The 20,655-nt window shown below is 35.2% G+C and overlaps 1 protein-coding gene across 29 annotated transcripts in view; it reads left to right on the forward strand.

Moving 5' to 3' along the window:
- The first annotated feature begins 394 nt into the window (after nt 1-394).
- The window catches only part of pHCl-1 (pH-sensitive chloride channel 1), a 37,561-nt gene continuing 17,300 nt past the window's right edge, over nt 395-20,655 (forward strand). For 12 of the 29 annotated variants that reach the window (XM_015985461.2, XM_015985463.2, XM_015985464.2 and 9 more), the window contains exons 1-2: nt 395-619; nt 16,044-16,162. The gene's annotated coding sequence lies outside the window, so the exon portion shown is untranslated. Of the gene's footprint in view, nt 620-782; nt 894-16,043; nt 16,163-20,655 lie in introns of those variants that run through there. The other 17 variants (XM_064355987.1, XM_015985471.2, XM_015985475.2 and 14 more) reach the window with 3 other exon arrangements.

Raw genomic sequence — 20,655 nt, forward strand, 5'->3', positions numbered from 1 at the left:
ATGTAAAAATAATTTTAAAATTTCACAAAATTCTCTAAAGAAAAATTTACTCAGGGGCATTTTTTATTTTTTCAATAGATAGGTACTTATTGTATTTGTCTTGTTCTCGTTCATAAGTTGTGATCGTTTCTCCAAGAAAAATTCAATAAAAATAATTTAACTTTACTACGCGTCAGCTCAGTTTGGGTATTTTTTTAATGTTTTGCTTAAACATTTGTGCAAAAATGCGTAAAAGCTGCGGAAAGTCCAGACAAGAGAGCGAGCGTTTGAAGCAGCTTGAAAATAAACCGTTCGCCAAGCGGTGGTCGGCGTGTTTCTCTATGAAAATAGCTTTATTGTAGGTCCACATCGTATCTGCCAAAAATAGCCCAAAATAATTTTAACACGGAAAGCGTTGTGTCAGTCGGGAGAGTCTTGGTGGCCAGAGTGCAAGGTGTATGTTGTGTGTAGAGCGCGAGCGCCACGACTCTACCTCTCGGAGCGGTTTTCCAGCAGTGTTTCCTAGTTTTCCCTCAGTGCTTTTCCGGTACATCACACAAAACGCGTGTTAGTGAGCGCGCACTTGTCCAAACTTACATGGAACTAATGCCGCTTTTTCACAGATGACGTACACGTGAAGGTGAGTGCAAACTCTATTTTATTATTATCCTTCCAAGGATAATTCCAACTTTGGCACAACTATTTGAAAATTATCGACTCGGCGTTTTCGCAAACGAATCGATATTTTTAACCGGCACTCCTAAACAACTCGCGAAAAACACAAAGTCCGTCATGAATTTAAGGACGAACTTTCGTAAAGTTCTTTCATTAGTGGCGGAGCTCTTCTCCGATTTATCGGTCTTAAAAATAAGTTGTGAATTGTGCGAGGAGAAATATTGTGTTGTGGTTTCTTGGCAAGTGTTTCGATTTTTATTTACGTTTAATTGCGTCACGATAAAATCGTTTTCGCATTTTTTGAGGGTTATTGTTCTTCGATTGAAAAGCCCCACACACTGATTGTCCGTCATAGTCCATTCAAATCACTCGCAAAGCCAATTTATTGATTTGGGAAACGAAACCGCACGTATATGCAAATGTATGCAGGCACTGATTGGCATTATTACAGATTTTTCGCCAAAACTAATCACTTTTGCCCAATCAAATTGTTTCAAAAAGAAGCTCAATCGGCCAGTGCAGTACACTTTATCCGATTATTAATAGTTCAAAAATTTGCAACCTTGCCAAAGTCTCACAGTCCCAAAAGAAAAATCAATGTAATTCTTTGACATTATTTTGTTTGTCCCCCGAATTTATTCAACTTTTTGTAAAATATTTCACAGCGCCGTCATGAATTATTTATTTGGAAAATATGTCGTCGTTTTAGTGCAAGTGCAGCTGAACAAACAGGAACGTGACGATCCTGAAATAAACGCCATATATTCACAATATTGGCAAAATTCTGTCGATTTCAGTTATGCAGAGCTCAGTTGGGATTAGCCGCCAGTGCCAAACAAAAGAAACATCCACCGTCCTTTGCAAAAGTTTTAATTAATTGTAAGCGCCTAAATTGAAACTGTATTGTTATTTGAATCAAATCGAATAATAAAGCGAATTATAATAGAGCTCCAACGCGAAACTCAGATATTACGTTAGGTAATTGTTAAAAATGTGCGTCTTTGTGTTAATAATGCGCAATGCGGGCGGAATTTAATGACGAATTAATACACTAAATTCATAATTTAACATGTTACATTAATTAAAACTTTAATTAGTGTTGTGAATTTTAATTACACATAAATATTTGTTTAAATAGAACAAAGCCACACGTCTTTAATCGCCTAATGAAGATGGATCATTTTTTCAGCGGAACCTTTCACAACTAATTTTACAACCCCCTAATCAAAAGTTATTATTACCGGCCTCGGGCAGAGTGATTAAATCTGCGGCCTCAGCGTAATAATTCCGCTCACATTTGTTTAAAAATCGGGAGTGTATTATCCTTTGAAAATTCACTAATTACTGTCGGAATTTTTCTCTCAAAAACGTGTGACGTTGCAAAGACACAAAGATAAAGTCGATTAAATTATTACAGTAATTATACAGGTGGCAAAGACTGATATTTAATGGAAGTCGGCACCTTTATACATTTTAAACAAGTTGCTTCAAAAATGATTTCTCCCGGGATTACGTAAAATACCTCAAGTATTGGCCCTCGACATGTGTCAAGCTCAAGCGATATCTCTACCAAGCGATGAACTCAACAAAGAGGCTTCACTGAAATGGAAACGATTTTCTTATTGTAAATAGGAAGTTAAAAACTTTATTTAGGTGTCGAAATTAGGTATTAAAATTTTGTCTGGAAAAAAGGTCAAAATATGTGTAAATATTTATGAAAAAAAAGGATAATAGGTCGCTCCATATTTGGCAATATTTCAAAAAAATCCAATTACGGTACAATTTATGCCAACGTCTGTCTTCGTATTTATCTCAAGCATGCACAGGCCGTTTTAATAATGGAATTGCTAGTTCAGGTGAACTTTCCTTTGTTTAACTTTATCTTGTAATGATTGTTTGTAGTTTCATTCCCTGTTGCTGGAAAGTCAAAGCTTTGTCCACGCTCCTGCAATACTTAATTAAGCGCACGTTGCTCCCCAGAACGAATATTACAATCGGACAAATCCCCCAGTTTTGTAATAATTTGTACGCATGTTTGGAGTTAGTAAAGCTTAACTCATAACAATCGATATGGCGGTAGGAATCTTGACCTTTGTAACCGCCACTGCTGAATAATGATCGCACATAAATTAAAAATAAGCCCATTTATTATTTACTTTGTCTGATCCAGTATTTGTTAGGTCAGGCGGCCAGACTTGTTGGCGTATAAATTTATATTAGAGGCATGAATTTTTTATCCGAGGGCCCGATTCAAAGGTTTTGAGAGAACCTGGCGCAAACAAAGTCGTCAAAACATAATTGCCGGTCTTATTTATCTCCAGATTTTTCTGCAAAGTTTTCTGTATGGAGCGTCGTTAGAATGCTGTGTGGCGCCGGCCTGCCGACAACCCTCCGTCGATATTTCTCGGAACCCCCGCGATAAAAAATTTATATCGCAATGATAACTTCTATCACCTCGTTGTCTCTTTCGCTTGTCTGATACGTTGGCCGAAAGGCGCCTCATTATGCAGCTTTTAGGAAAATTCTGCAGTCGCGTGCAGGTGACAACCCAGTTTTCTTACACTGGGGTTTATTTTAAAGCCGGTCAAGGACAAGTTCGACCTGTCATTAGCTTCGTTTCACTAACACTTTTACCTGAGGCAAATGTGGAGACAATAATTTTCAAGCAGAGTTGCTCAATACGCTCTGTCTGGAAACTTGGCACGGAGCTAGGACGTTGCGACAGCAAAGTTTCGAGCTAGTTTCTTAACTTTGGAGATAAGTGTGGCCGCATTTTTCTGTTCTCGGTTTGAATAATTCGTTATAAAAGATAAAAGCTATGTTTTCAATGCGTTTTTGGATTAGTTGAGTAAGTTTACAGGAGTTTTTATCAGCTTTTCCTATACCTCTAAGTTGTACCGTTTTCGAGATATTTAAGATTTTTTGAAAATTTTTGGATTTCACCTGTCACTTAAAAAATCGGTAACTTTTTTAGTTTTAGAGATTTCGAAATCATATTTGGAGAATTCAAAGAGAAAGCCTATATCTGTTCTCGAGTGTGTTCAAAATTGGAAAAGAAGTTAAAATAAACCCAAAAATTTTAGGGTTAAGTTAAATAACTTCAAATACCCATAACTAGTCCCAACTTTTATTTCACTAGGTGGAGGAGAATTTTTTTCTGCATCGATCTGTATTAGCATTCCCTACATCTATCTGTGAGAATTTTCAAGTTATGTTCTTTTTTATGACATTGTAGAAATTTTTTTAGTAACCACAGCTATTTTGGCATAGTTTGCTATAAAACATTTCTGACTAAAGAAACGATAAATTTTGTTCAAAAAAATGTTGTCCGTCGTGTGAAAATAAAATAAATTCATTGAATGTTTGTTTAAAAAACTTTAATTTCCCGCATTTTTTTCTCATCAAAAAATATAGCTTTCTACTTAAAACTAGAACTACCAATACTTCTAATATGGGATTTAGAGGGAACACAAACTACGAGTATATCTCGACAGTTTTAAGGTCCGTGAAGCTGCTGAATTCTAAATCGCATATTTACGGCGGAAAAATCCGTTTTTTATGAGTTATGTAGATCAAAACTCGATGTGCTATCCAAACAGTTGTAAAAAATTACAGCAGTCTTATTTTCAACTTTAGTGCTTTTATTTTGCTGACAACAACGAGTGTTTAAAGACTAACTATTTTTTAAACAAGTCCACCAAAATAAAATGACAAATCTTTGGGGAAAATTTTATTGAAACAGATTTTATCACATGTTGATCAGATTCGAAGAAAATAAACTGGGCCGACCAAACGGCTCCGTAGTAAGTGGAAACAATAACATAAAAGAAATTTTCTTTCGACCAACAGACAGTTCAACTGAACCACGACTGTGAGAATTTATTTGCATTCGGCCGGCCGATGCAATGAGTTATCCTTGAATAAATGTTTAGATTATTGTCACAATATATTTTTTCAACCGATGGATTATACACAGTTTGCTGTTGATTTAAACTTAGCTTAAGTAAATTAACTCTGTTTTTAACACCTCAAGCGAGCGCGAAGCGCTATCATTTTGTATTAGGGTCAATCTGGCTCTCCGCTAACAATAAATTATGTCGATAAGCCCATCACCATTGATCGGAGAAGAAAAATGACAGGAAATATCGCCAAATTTGGGCAAAAAATCGCCCCTTGTGCACATTTGTAGCGATCGGTTCGAGCAAATGTATGCGTCACACACGTAATGATAAGCTTTTAAAATATTTCCGGAGCTTTTGTCGCTTAAAAATTCACTTTGTACCAAAACGCACGCTATTGTCGCGCATCAAATGCCATAGTTTTCCCGGATTTAGAAGCCCTAGTGATGCATGAAGCCATTTTGTTTAGAGAGTGAGAACATAAATCTAGACGTTTTTTTTAACTCGCCATAAGCATAAATTTGCCTCACCTTAAAGGCTCTCAAAATGTAAATATAAATGCAAAATAACGTGGAGGTGAAGAAATGAAGAAAACGTAATAAGATTAATGAAGTGGTGTAGGGAGAGCTCTCCAGAGGCTCGATTGGACAAGCAGCCGTTGTAACTCTAGATTCCCTCCAAGCACAACTAATTTGCAAAATTCTAACAAAGGAGTTACTTTTATTCGATGCAAAATCAATACTAGAACAAAATCGTGGACTAATTTATTCCAAACGTCACAAATCAGCATTTTTATGCAGTCGCTTGTAAACGGCTCATTTAGATGCTCATGCAAATCGCGAGCTTTAGTCGGGAAGTGAATATTCATTAGACTTGAACCTGAAAAAACTGTTCACTTGAATCGAGTTCTAACCACGTAACTAACAGTAAACAAATAAACTTTGGTCATAAATTGGGGAAATCCGACTTGGATAAAATATTCTGTGTCAATTTGTGAACTAAAGCACTTAAATGATGAGAGCAAAGAGCAATGCTTTCAGCTGGAATTTGGGCAAAAAAATTAATGTTCCATGTTTCCACACTACACTATATTACACCAGCTATTTAAAAATTCACGCAGGCTGCACAAGCGTAATACTTTTATTATCCTCTGTAGAGCGCATTAAAACCGGCACTTATGTCATTTAACTTTTTTGGCAAAAAAACAATTTTAAACAAAATAAAACGCAGTTTTTATTCTGATACCTCTTTTATTTTCCCAATAAAATGCGTTATTAAAGTATCGTTGCTTTAACACCTTATTAACAGTCCTTGTAGGCCATTAAGAGTCATAATAGCCGTTGGGACGTTTAGTTTCAATTACATTTTCCACAGCTTCTGATACCTCCAAGGTATTTACTTTCCAACTTGCCTTCGTATTGTCGAAAATGTTGTAGCTAGATATTGATTAACTCGCAGTTTTTATTAAAAAACATGACCTGTAGCCCTTTTGCATAAATTTGAAACCTAATTCAAACACTTCTTGTGTGCGTTTTCCGAAAGCTCTCCCTCAATGAATTCAGTAATTAGCTGTTTTTCCCTCGCTTGGAGCACTGCCAACAGGTCTCCAAGATTTGCGATAACCGTTTAACTTAATAAATCAAGTGCAGGTAAATGCAGTAACAAAAAGGCCCCATTATCTCAATACTTGTGGCGACTTGATTGCTGGCATGTCGAGCAGGCCAATGAAATGTTAAAAGAGCAGCGTTGAAGCTCCACGTGTCTGTGTTATTTTTACGTAAATCAATAAAAAACACAACGCAAGATAATTAAATGGGAACAACGTACGAGTAATTCCGCGAAATTGGTGCAGTTTTACTGCCTGGCACCTAACACAAAAGGAGGATTTTGACGCGTTCAGACTTCGTGTCTCTCGGAATAATTCCAACTCGTGTTATATTTAATTAATTGGGGTTGTAGTCAAATAAACAGTCTTCATTCAAGTATAAAAGTAAGATGGGCCACAACGCATCGATTCGGGAACGATTTCCAGTCACGCGAGCAGGCTTTCTTCGTTCCAACACACGCACCTTTTGCCCTAACCTCGAGTGATTCGGAACGCGACCTGATTTTGACCCACTTGTAACAAAATAATTCGCCGTTTTTGCAATTAGCGGCGGAACAAAACGGACCTCCAGAGATTCCATTGCTAATAAACCAAAGCATGGGGGAATTAATATCAAAGTCTGAAAACCATATTGATTTTTATTATGGATGGATGAGTCCCGAGACTGTTTTAAACAAAAATGTTGCCAAGTTTGTGTGAAAAATAATTATAATTTCTTGGCAAACTTTCAGGACTATTTCTCCTGCAGTGGCTAGGCCGAAGACTTGCACCTGCAAAAGTAGGTTACATTTCGGCTGGAACGTTACTCTTAAAACCGAATGACATATCCAGTTTCGGTGCAAGGGAATGGAAAATGGAGCTGAAATATATTTATGCGACACATATGAGTTGGGACTCGCTTTGTCTTTACGATAAAACGTAAACTTAACTGTATTCCAAATTACGTGCATATTGCGCCGGTTGTTTAGTTTTAAATGTGTCTGGAGGCAAATAATCATACAGTATGTTCCAATTAAAACTTTCTCCGAATGCGCCCGGTTTTGACTATTCAAATAAAAATTCAGTTCTCTATTTAGAAAAGTTTTTAACACTGAGTTACGATGTTGAAAGTGACGATCAACATTAGAATTTTTCTGAAAAATTTTTCAACAGCGATACTTAAATCCAGAAAATCCTAAAATAGCCTACAAAGTATAAAGGAAAGAATTTATAAGAGTCTTAAGAGAATTTGCGGAAGAATCTAAAGAGAACTGAAAAAAAATGTTAAAGACGTGTTAAAAAGCTCAAAAAAATGTTTGACTCAATTTAATATGATTTTTCTTTATCAAAAAGCCTAAGTTGTTACTCTAAATGTGTGTTTAAGCGCTCGAAAAAAAACATACTAAATTTTTAGTCTATTTCCACGAAATTTTTAATATTTTTTTAAGGAAATTTTGTTGAATTATCGGCTTACTGCCCTTGAACATAAAACTGTCAATATTTTTGACCCAATTAGGCAATTTTACTATTTTATTTGTATGGACATTTTGCAAAAAAAATTATTTTCCGATAAAAAACTTTCAAAACATAAAACGCCGCGAAGGAATGTCGTTCCAGTTCTATCAATTTTTGACGAAATTTTGGTAAATTTATAATTATCGCGTTTTGAATGAAAAACTGCAAATATAACGCAAAAATTCTAAAATTATATTATTTTTGATCGAACAATTTATTGATTTTCGAGTTGGTTCATCGAAATTTTGCAAAAAATTTGCGACTTTATGTCGATAAACGGTCAAAATAATTGCTTACTTTAAGAATTTTTGGTTAATTTTGTGATTTTTTTGGCTGATTTTTGGGAAATTTCGCAAAATAATTGCGTTTCTCTTGAACGAGATAAAACGCTTGAGTTAGCAAAACATTTTGTAAAATTCGGTAAGAAATTCTGTAACTTTTTAATATTTACAAAATGTATGGAAAAAGCAAATTTTCTTAACTGAATTACAAAAAGTTTAACTTTTCCACAATTAAATTAATTATTGATATTAAAAATTTGAAATTTCTTAACAAATTTTGCAAAATTTTGTGTTTAACTCGTCAAGAAAACTGATTTTTACGACTGTGTTTTTTATCTCGAGTTTGTCTCACGTCTAAAATGAAAAAAATTACTGTTCATATTTTATTGCACAGGAAGCTATTCATTCTAGGTTTATTTTTATCGAAATTTTTCAAAATAGTCGCGTTTCTCATTAAACAACGGTTAAAAAAGCAAAAATATTGAAATTTTTAACATATAGTTTAGTAACTTTTCGTTCTGTTTTAACAAAATCTGGTTTAAGCGGTCCAGGAAAGCAAAAATAACACCATTTGCGACATAAATCTGCGATTTTTCGGCGTATTTTTAATTAAATTTGGCAAATAATAGCGTTTCTGATTATGTTTGGCTGAACAAGACTTTTGAAAATAAAGGAAAATAATTTAATTTTTAGCTAATTTAGTGTCTTTTCGTTTTGTATGGGGAAGCATCTAGAGAACGATTAAGAAAATAATTTAAAGGCAAATGTAAAAAGAAACTATGAAGAAGAATTATATTTAGAGAGAATATTTAATAAAGAATTTATGAATGAATACTGACTATAGTGTCTAGAAATATTAAGTATTTACTAAGGAATTTAAAGAAAGTCTAGAAATAGATCTAAAAATAAATTACAGACAATAATAGTTATAAAAATAATTTAGAGAAAATTTTATTAAAGAGAAAAAGATTATGGGAAGGGAATAAAAAGGATCTAGATATTTTTTCCAATTTAAAGAAAAATACGTTAAAAAAATACTTCTGATAAATTGTAATATATTTTTTGTGTCTTGTACAAATTATAATCAAAGTCCTGACTCACATCTAGAAACTAATTGTTTGAATAAAAGTATCCATCAATCTACAGCAAGTGTATGTTTAAATTTTTATTTTTCGATGGCCTTTGCCTGGCAGAGTTAGTAGACAGTTACGAGAACGTTGCGCGACCCTTGACACCCAAATATCATGAGTTCTGACAGCGCAAAAGTGAGTAATGGTAACGACATCGTCAGGAAGCCGGCCCATGAGAGAACACGATGCAATAGGATAAAAGGGGATAAATAAGCCACTGACTGATTGATTGTTAGTGAAACCAAGTAGCGGACAGTAATGGGTGGAGAAGATCCTCCAAAGAAAACACTCCTCGCATCGATTTTCGCTTGGACATAAAATAATTAAAACGTGAAACGTCGTAAACTTTTATTTTGCTGTGCCTCTTGGAGCTTTAATCTAATCTTTACGTCAAGATGGCCCGTTGCCATTTTGTTGCACTTTGTAAATAAAACAAACATGAGGAATTGTTTAAAAGGTTACTGTCACTATTTCTGCAAATGTGGTGCAGCCACACCTGCATTATCTAGGCGATCGGCTCACAGTATCGACCCTCGGGATGTTTACGATGATATGCCAAGTGCATCCTAATAACCAAAAAACACCAAAAAAGGCAATAAATCTCGCACAATTAACTAGTGACTAACTGTATTTTTCATTCCTGCTGAAATATTACAAAGACTGAGCACCTGGTATTATTCATTCCAACCGTTCTTATTACGAGCTCATAAAAATGAAAAGTATTCTTTACAAAAGTAATTTTTCTCCTCCTACCAAATGGATATACATCATACAACAAAACGAGATAATGGCCACGAATCTGGCAAAAAGTACAAGGGTCAGAGCATCCATATGGTGCTTTTATGCGGCAATCTCATTTATTTTTCTTTTGTTCATTGCCGTCCAAAATGTTTATTTAAAAGAGTCGGAAAATCAATTTTTATGTTAATGATCCTCCACTTTGTAAACAATTAATTGGCCCCCAAAAACACGTGAAAGCACTATTAATCAAATTTTGGCTAAAACTAAAGCTGATAGAATGGTCAAACGGAAATCTGGCACTGGCTGAGCAAAGTTTTCTATTTGACCTCCACAGGCAAAATCAATAGCATCTAAATAATGACCATAGGCAAAGTTGGGAAACTTGAATGAAATGAACAAAAATAATCGATACTTTTGCCTAGCTCACGTGACTGCAGAGAATAAAGTGAACCTTGGCTAAAATATGGCTTGTTGACTACTTAGAACTAGTACAAATAAGTCTTTGCGAGCTTCAATTTATTTTAGAGATTTCGTGAAGCAGTTTGATTTGGCGAACACTGACTGAAATTTAACGGTTTACGTGACTAACCCTGCCAGACGATTAGACTTTACTGTCTGGGGCTTCAAAGACCAATTATTTAGAAAATAATCACAATTAGTTTCATACTCGTGTCTAAATTATTTAGCAGTTTTTTCAACGTTGCATGTCGAGTCTGTTGAACTCCATAAATTCAAACATTGCACTTTCCACCAGTTTGTTAGCAAAAAACCAAAAGGTGTTTTTCTGTTTATAAAGTCTTTCTGTTATAATTTTCCGTTTAGGCAATCAATTTAATTTATTGCCCTCGGTGTAATTGGGTAAGGAATCGCAATCAAATTGTATTATCCTGTTTCTTATTCTTTGGTGGAGCTTTCGGAGGGTTTGTTTCAAAATTACACCATTTTTTTACCTTCTGACAGAATTAAAGAACTTGAATATAAATTCAGCCTTGGAGTTTCTTTTTGTCGCTGAATAATAATACCCAAATTAATGAAAAATGCAAATTCCTGCTTCATGTAGGTATTTATTTACATATGCATAAGCGACTGTTAATGGAAAAAATTTCTAGCTGTGATTAATTAAACAAAACCAAGGTTTATGGCAGTAAACGCTTATTCTCACTACTCGAGCTGCAATTTCTTGCACATGGCACGTAAAACATCGCTGCCTTCTGTTTGACTTAATCTTTCCTCGTGTTTATCTAATTTTCCGACTTGACAAGAAAATTGAAAATTCAAACGAGATAAAACTTTTGTCTTTCCGCTCTTCCACATTCAAATTTACTAGTTTAGGAAATATTTTCCCAAACGCAGCCATATCGATCCTTTTAATATTTTTCTAGACGAAACCGGATAACGTGTTTACAAAGTGACGATCACACAAACATTGTAAAAGACAATAGTTCTTTGAAGTTAATTGTGGGGAAAATTCTTGCGAGCTTTTTTATCAAAGCAATTTGTTTGATTGAGGAAAAAATACGTTGATTGAAAGTTTTATAAGTGTCTATTTATATGATATTGACCATCGGTTTATTAATTGCGGTAATAACAGTGACGTGGTATTTTTAGAACTGTGTCGATGTCAAACACATTACCATTTCACAAAAGACAGTGTGATTACAAAGTTTCAATAAAGCGTGGGTTTTGTACGATATGTGCTTATGGGAATCAACTCCACAATCGTAAAATTTTAATGATACATGGAATCGGACGTTTAGCACAACGAGGCCATGTTGACAAAAATAAAAATGTCATTTGAAAAAAACTAAAAATAGAGAGGCTGTAAAATAGATTCCTGCAACGTGTTAAATGGTTGCAGGATCTTCCAGACTGTACTAATAATTTTTAATTCGTCCGTGGATATTTGAAGTTATTTCCATTGAGACAAATCCAACGAAAAAATTTAATTGTTTCCAGTTGTTTTTATCCATTTGGGAGCAGGTTTTGTCAATTTTTCCCAATAATTTGCCGGTGATTTGCTTGCTGATCTAATTGGTGTCTAGAGGCTCTGTGCTAACACTGGCCCCGATCTCCGGAAATTCTTGGCTGCATTGTAATGTCTACAATTCAAAATTAGCTGAGGATTTCCCTAATTGGGTGGAGAAGTTTTAATAGATCGTACTGAGACTAAACGTTGGCCCTATTTTGGGAATGAAACAAATTTCCCATTATCGGGATAATGAACGTGTTTGGGGTTGATAACAATGGGCAAAAAGTCGCATTCAGACTTCGACGTCTGTTTCAGGAACACATCAGATAATAGACAATAGGAACGAGATGAGTAACTACTCTATCATTCCAACTCTTGCCAACTGTTCTAGAGCCGGACAAAAATAGATTTTGTGTTGTCAGTCGCTTCGCATTGAAGTTGCTTATTGGAAACGTCCCCAGAACGGGTTCACCAAAGATAAGATTATTCTCGGGCGTCCAAACGTTGCGAATAAACCTCGACTATTATTCCGTAAAAGAATCAACGATTTTTGTAACTTTATATGGCGGGCTATCAAATTTAGCTGCCAGTTTTATTACACCCCAAATTTATATTTTCGAAATGAGCTCTTGAAGTATTGTAAAATATCGCCCCAGAGGTTATGCTGTTTCCTTAAAATTACAAACATAAAGTTATATAAACCATTAAATTTATTATGCAATAATAGCTCCACCGGTTTGGGGTGCCCGTGGTTTGCACTGCGAATAATACATGTCTTGGCCCCAAAACCGTCTCAAGGTTCAAAAAACACTGACTGAGTTTACAAAACTTGCGCAATTAATCAAACCGCTCAGGTGGAATTCTGATTAATTATTTTCCGCCTAACATTAGGCTAATTTGCCAAGCGGTTTTGTTTGAACCTTTTGCTAGTTGTGGCGGTTCTCCCTTGGTATTAGGAAGAATATTTCAATGTTTTGTTGTTGGTCGTAATAAAGTCGCTGGAACACCATTAATATTGCGTTCAACTTGTGTTCTGTCTTCCTTCACCCGATGTATATTTAAAATCCTATCTGCGGTCATCAAGGATCGAGCGTTATTAAAAGCACGATCCACATTAAGTGCGCAAGCTAGCGATTCGGAAAATGCATGATTAATGGCACGTAATTTGCCCCAATTAACTTGTTTTCTGCGATTATTCAGCCGAGGGCGTTAACGGCTCCAAATGAGGTGCTCCATTGGCAATAAATAGAGAGCGGATTTTAACTTTTCTAACTGGCAATTTATAACAAAATTAAAACTCGAAAAAATTTTTCTCGTTTAAAGTGGAAATATTTGGCCTCTTTTTTGTTTTTTTCTAAATTAATAAATTGATTTGTTGTATCTTAAATAACTGTACAGTTGTGTTTAATCTTTCTATTTTAAAATAAAATACTTTTTTCAATTTCTTTATTAGTACGTATATTTATTTTAAAAACAACAGATACAAAAACAGTAAATTATACTCATTTTATAAGACTTAATTGTGGCACTCATTCTTTGGAGCACTCCGTCGTCGTGCTCTAAAATCATTTGTGCCACAATAGCACGTTTTGTAAAACTCGTAAAAATCCGGTTCCTGGTAATAAGTACACCACAAAAATCCTAATAAAATAATAGTAGCATTGTTGGTATAAGGAAAGGCGTTCTCAATTAGCTTGAGAAAAAGCGCCCGTTTTTCCAAACCGCAAAACCACTTGCTTCTCAAAATGCCCCACTGGCAGTTCTATTTGCCCTGCTATTGATTTTCCGAGCGTGCTAGAAATGAGACAGAGCCAAAGAGGCGAATCTAAATTGGCTGTTTGATGTCGCTAATTCGAAATTTTGTCCCAACTTTTGCAAGTGTAATTCAAGTAGTCGAGCTATTAATTTATTAATATCAAGGACTGTTCATTCGGTCCACATGCCCACACTTTTTCTCACCCTGAGAGACTTGGAACACATTGAATTAAATTTCCCTTGATAGTTGCGCCAAATCAAAGCACTTTTCGTTTCATCAAAGCCAACACGTGTTAGTCAGTGTAAAAAGCAGTGAAAAAATTTCATTTGGTGGATGACGATTATGGCGAGAGTCTTGAGATTATTTCGAGATTTAATATTCAAAAGCAGAAGTTGGTTTGGTGTAAATTCAAATTTTCGTCGCTGTGAGCCACCTACTCTGAATAATAATGAACGAGTTAATTTATCTTGGACGAAATGTGTGCATAGTGTTTTGGAGTTGCTCAACAATTGCATACTTCTTGTTAAATGTGGCGACGCCCCAAAACCGCTGCGTTTTTCCGGTGGCTGCATTATTAATGGCCAGAATGGGCCGCTCCAAGCGCCGCCGCCGCCGCCGCCGCCGTCGTATATACAAACAGATTCTTGGGTAATTATTTATTAAACTGGAGCCACTAAGTACGTATGTCGCCTGAATTAAGGCCGACGCATAATCTGGCTTTTAGCACCCGGGAAAATAACAGCAAGGCAAAGGAGCCAGAGTTTTTTGAGCATTTTAACGCCTAAAAACTTACTAAAACATGTATTTAATTTTTTAAACATTTTCACGCAAAAATAAAAAAACTAGATATTTGTATGAATTATAAATTTAAAGTGACTTTTAGCAATTTTGTCGGAAAATTCTGCCGCTAAATAATTCAACACTATAGCTTTTGTTGTAGTTTATTCGTTCGACAACTTTGACAAAACTTAAGCAACATATTTTAAAAATAAACAGTGTGGCTGTATCTTAAATTTTCTCAAAAATTAATTTGATTATCTGTGTTTTTGATTCTTTTTATCTGAGTTATTACTTCAAATGCGAAAAAAACATACTAAATTTTTAATCTATTTCAACGAAATTTTTAATATTTTTTGAGGAAATTATGGAAAATAATTAATCTGAATTATTGCAATACTGCTCCTAAACATTAAACTATCAATATTTTCACCAATTATGCGAGTTTTTAGTTTATTTTTATGGAAATTCCTGAAAATAGTCGCGTTTATTGTTAAAAAACGGTTAAAAAAGCAAAAATATTGTAATTTTTAATCTATAGAAGAACGAAGCGATAAATACATGCGATAGAGCTCGAAAAGTAGAGCTCCTTTGTAATGTAACTAATGACAAAGATGCGATGATAAGATAAAGTGAAATGTAAAGTTCACTGTGATCGTGTAATGACTCTGGATAATAAGCACCAACATTTTTATTTTAACAACCACCAATTGCAACAACAAACGGTGCTAAAAAAGACACAAAAACCGAACCCTTAACATAACTATTAAGCTCGAAAAGTTATAACAATAAAACAAGACTTGAAGAGCAAAAAGAGCGAAACTACAGGAGCATGAGCGCACAAAGAAATGTGCAACAATGTGAGCCATCGGAAGGAAGATTAAACTACTTATAAAAGAAGCTTTTTGATTCATTAAGCAACAAAAAATTTGTAAAACTTGCAATAATAACAGTTAGTTTTCTATGCAATGTTTGGAACCACACCCCGGCTGAAGCGAGCGTTTGAATCAGTGCTGTTAAGTGTCGGAATTTACGTCGGATTTCAATATTTATCCAAATAAAAACCGGCATTTTCCCGTTGCTTTTGAAGTGCTTTTTACTATAAATAAATGAGTAGTCGTATCACGGTTCCATAAAACAGCAGTTGACGTTTCACATGGCTCTCCAAGGAAATGTAATTCTCAAGCAGTCTTATCAATTTTGTAAACGTATACACTCTCCAGACGCATTCCGGATGAAGTGTTCTATAATAACATAACGTATAGACTGCAGAATTTACCAATCATTTTCCCCGCCGATACCTTATTCAAATTTTAACATTGGCTCCTATCACACTGTCATAAGTTGGCTCTCGATGTCAAACTCTATGAATGAATTATTTATGACCACGCTCCTGATACCGCAGAATTGTCTCCAGGACTTAATTAACTTGACCGCAAGTTGCCATAGAATTCCAACAATGCACGCGTCAGTGCGGCTGGATTTATACCATCGATCGAAATTTTTCCATTTGAATATAATTTCCAACTTACAACACACTAAACTGCTGTTCCGAATGCAAAACAAGTTTCAAAGACAAAGAAAAATAGGGAGCAGTCGGAACACAGTATAATTTATGCCCCTGTCAAAAATTTGTCTGCAGGACTGTTATCGCGATGACTCGGCTAATTCTATTGGAGTTTGCATTTTTTATCAGTCGGCGACTGCAAAATAAATTCTCATTCTGTCGTTTGCAGGATTTATGGACCGGTCTGATGGAATGCAGGAGGTGCCAGGAAAAGGCGGTGAGATGCTGAAAGACGCCAGTCACGTGGGCTGAGCTCACCGCACTCAGCGCCCCCATATCTCCGGAAAGGTAACGAACATTATTTGATTATATCATACAATTTTAGCGCGGTTCAAGGGAGCTAACATACTCCATTATCCAATTTCTCTGTCTCGCTGAATTGAAACTTTCCAGAAAACATCACCATTATTTACCAAACTCGTCTCAAATTCTTGTAGGTAGCGTTTACATAATTTCGGTTATTTTTCCTCCAGTTGTCTAAAACAATGTTTAACACTAACAAAATTAGAATAAACACAGTTGCATTGCACTAAACTGCACGCATTTGCAAAATCATGCCTAGATTTATCGCTTGTTTTACGATAGACACGTACATAAATCAACGAAAAATGGTGGATGCGCCGGGCTAGTACAATAAATGCGGTTAAATAGTGCACATATTAAATGTTATTTTTATTGAATTTTGCTTGTCGTTTAACTAGTTTTGTTTTACAAAAAATCAAACCACTTTGCTTGTTTGGTCTGCCCTTTTGGAGCAGTTATTACCGCCATAAATCATCCGACAAAAATCATGTCAGTCGTTATGCAAATTCGCGCTAATAATCGGCACGAAGGTAAAGTTTTGCAATTAAAATAAAAGCTCAGTTTGATTTGAAATTTCGATAAATGTGTACTTAGGCTGAGTCATCGTGGCCTTTGTTTGCCAACGAAGGAAAATTTAGCTGCGTGATAGGTGATATGATCAAGTTTGAAACAATATATAAATAATTGACAGTCACCGTATCTTGCGCTGTCAAATATAGAACATGTTAATTGTTTAAGACTCTCCTTTGATTCAGTCTGGTAATATTAATCAACACATCAAAAGCTTCACTTGCGGCTTCCATAACTACCTGCATTAATGTGGATCCTAATCAAAGAGCTTAGAAGACAAATAATGTACAAATTAATTTCGTTTATTACATCATCAGTCTGCGAGGAAACTACTTAATTAGCACTACGTTAACTCAGTTAATAGAAATTTGCCGTCCTAGTTTATCTTTCGTGAAACTAAAGTTCCGAAATATGTTTCAAAAACGAATCATAATTAAACTAATTACCAAATCACGGATACCACGTCACTAATTAAACTATAGGCAAGTTTTAATGATCGGTTAGCTCATCAAAAATAATATACAAAACAGTATTAAAATTTATCGAAAGAATTTGTCGCTCCGGAAATATCTTAAGGAATATAAATCACGCGTTATCTTTCTCATTTAGCTGTTATGAATTTTGCCGTTTCAAATAAGCGGTTTATGAATTTCTTGCAAGCGTGTAGAAGCTGATAAAAACGTAGGGTACAATATCTGCAATTGCAAATCGAGTGCGGTGTATAAATATTATTTTTCATTTTCAGGCAAAACAAAATGACTGGAAAGGGCCGCCACTGCACTTAAGACGTGTTTACATAATCAACAGAATTGTTTTTATTGCTCGTGTTTCACCTGATAATTTATTAACTTTCCTGTTTGTATTCAATTCAAGCAGGAAACAAACTTCCATCACAAAAATTGCTCTGAAGTAAAGCACAGTTAACACTCTGGCTTCCTTGACCTGATGTCTTAATTACGTACCAAGGGACTCATTTCAAAATTAAGTCATCTGGCAGGTGTAACAGCCATCAGGTGATTTTGAAATTTAGGAGCAGACGCTCTGAGAAAATCGCAATAACTAATTGAGATTTTTTTAACTCATTAGCTCTCAAGACAAGACGAACAAGAAAAGATTGCAGGTGCACAAAACTGTGTGGACTTTTTGAGCGAAAAACACGTCAGTACCTTTATAAATTACCCTAATAAATAAATAAAATGATACATTTCCGGACGCAATCCATATTCTGATTTGATTTATGCTGGGCGATATATGTTCCTTTTTATAGCATTACCTTGAAACATTTTTGCTAGATTACACTCACGTCAGTTTCTTCTGGAAATTAATCATTTTTCTAGAAGCAAGTAATTTGAAACAATTTTAATTGCATCAGATTAAAACACACGCAGCTATGTGAACAGTATTATTTATTGTCATCAAGAATTCCAACTCGGTGACAGCAAAAACTTTAAAAGAACTCAAGGGCTTGACAAATAGAGTCAGCAAGATGCACGTTATTAACACCCAATTAAAGATATGTGAGCAAACAGCAAACAATCGATCATATTGTGTCACCAGCGGCAAAATTAATTATTTCCCATTTCCGTGAATTAAAAAAATGCATTTACGTTGCATTAATCTAGCTCAATTTAATTTAATTAAGTTGCGCTGAACAAAAACTTTTCCTTCGTCCACTTGCTCGTCATATTTTCGTGTTAATTTGGCAAAATGGCTCCATTCCACCTGTCTGGCTAGATTAGCAATGCCAGACGGGCATTCGGAGGTCAGTCGTCAAAGAATTCCTGTTAACAATGTCTATGCAGACATGTGGTGTTCCGCAGCACGCTATTGATCAGGTCGGTCGCGACTGTACACCGCCGCCGAGGGCAAACAACCACGACTTGCCTCTGTACCTCCACCGTGCTTAAATCTAACGAAACTTTGTCAATTCCTCAAAATGAGACGAGAGCGCGGTTTTTACCCGACTCCGGTTCACCGGAACAGAGGCAGACGCGGAGCGAAGTGAAACGTTTCCGGCTAGATTAGCAATTTGCTTAATTACCACTGAAAAAAGGATCGGGACTTGCACTCTAACGTCTCAAACTTTAAACAAACAGCCAGGAAAAATAAAAATTTCAAAATGGGTTTAGTTATGTCAAGTGTATTTTTAATGTATCAGTACAGTATTCATAAGTAACATTACTTTTTTATCTGAATTACGTCTGCTGTTCCGTCCGTCATCGCAAACATAAAATCTTGTCCATATTTCTCAAATTGTTAAGCAAAACCAAGAATTTTTAATTTCCACTGTCCAATTTTAATATTGTTAAAGTATTTAATAATTAAATTTTTTTGTCTCGTCTGTCATGTCCCGTCCGTCATGTGTAAAAAAAGAGGTTCCACCTTTTATTTCAAAAATAGTAGTTGGAATCAGTGCATTTTAAATTAACAGAATTTTTGTGTCCCGTCCGTCATCAGTCTGTATTTCTGTTCGTATTTCAAATTTTAAAAATGTGACTATAATTGTAGACTGCACACAATTTGACTGGTATTAAGTTCCTGTAAAAAAATTCACTTCTACTAATAATGTTCTTAAAAAGTATAAATAAAACAAAAAAATTGTGCAAAGTGTCCCGTCCGTTAACATGAAATGGCTGTAATAACGAGAAATTGGCTGGTTATTTTTCTAATGGTAATAACACCAAACAATGTTATAAATCAAAGCACCACACATAAAGTCCTTGAGGAAGCATTGAAACAGGATGAAATATTGGCAGATTCAATCGTCTGTGTCTGATTTACTAGCCATAGATTCTAGGCTGAAAACACGTTAATACTCAATTTGTCCCTAAAGTGTTTCCAGTTTTTTAAAGCAAGTAATAGAAACGTTCTTGTTGTTTTGAAAAGTTACCCTACTTTACTTGTCTCGAGTTTTTGAATGAAATAACAGTCGGGCACAGTGTTATATATCAGTGTTTCAAAAGTATTAAGAATGAGGTGTGACTTTTGTAGAACTTGAAGTTTTGAAATTTTTTTTTGGAAAAACGTAAATAATAAAATGCTGAGTTATCTCTAGAGAACATTTATGTTTGCCTTATTTCGCATCAAATTCCGGAAAACTGCAAACTCCCTAAAGCGAAATTTAGCTAAATTATGGCAACCCAACTTTTCATATTTCTCACGTCTGTTCACATTTTTCACGAATGCTTATTTATAAATAAACACCAAATAAAAATTAGCAAACGCCGTAAAAAGTTGCAAACTTTTCTTAATCCTGTCCGTCCGAAGCATAAATCTTGCAACATATTCGGGCCGGAATATCAAGCAGTTAAAACTCCGCAAGGACCAAAGTTTGCCCTGTTCATCAACACATACAACTTCGTCATAACAAAGTTTCGTTTCATGGCTTAATTGCAATCGAAATTGCATTATCTCTGTCGACAGATCCTCGACAATTTCCTCTCAGTACATAACTTGATTAGCACCCATCTCTACGATCGGTTTCTTCTAATAATTTCCCGTCACCTGACCTCTGGGTTTGTTTCGGAAACGGCCAACTTCCACTCCAGATATTAAGTAAAGAAAGGTTAATGCGATGCCGCCCCAATTAGCTTAGTGGCTTCGTGATTATTTTTAACTTTCTCCGACTTTTGCACGATGTAGGTTAAGGCGGCATCCACCAATTTTAATTTTCAGGGGACGAGTTTAACAAATGCCCGGAACAAATAAAGCTTGGCCGCGTGATGATCTAAAGAGGAATTTATCGATTCCGGGCCCAAACTCTGTTTTTATTGCTCTGTTGGAATAACAAAAAAATTTATCTAATTATACTAATCTAGACGTGGCAACTCCAAAATTAATTAAATTAGCCAGGGAAGTTAAATTAATAGTTTTTGTAATAATCCGACTTTTAGCTGAAATTTCATTAC

Source organism: Tribolium castaneum, chromosome 4 (genome assembly GCF_031307605.1).
Source record: "Tribolium castaneum strain GA2 chromosome 4, icTriCast1.1, whole genome shotgun sequence".
Lineage (NCBI taxonomy): Eukaryota > Metazoa > Arthropoda > Insecta > Coleoptera > Tenebrionidae > Tribolium > Tribolium castaneum.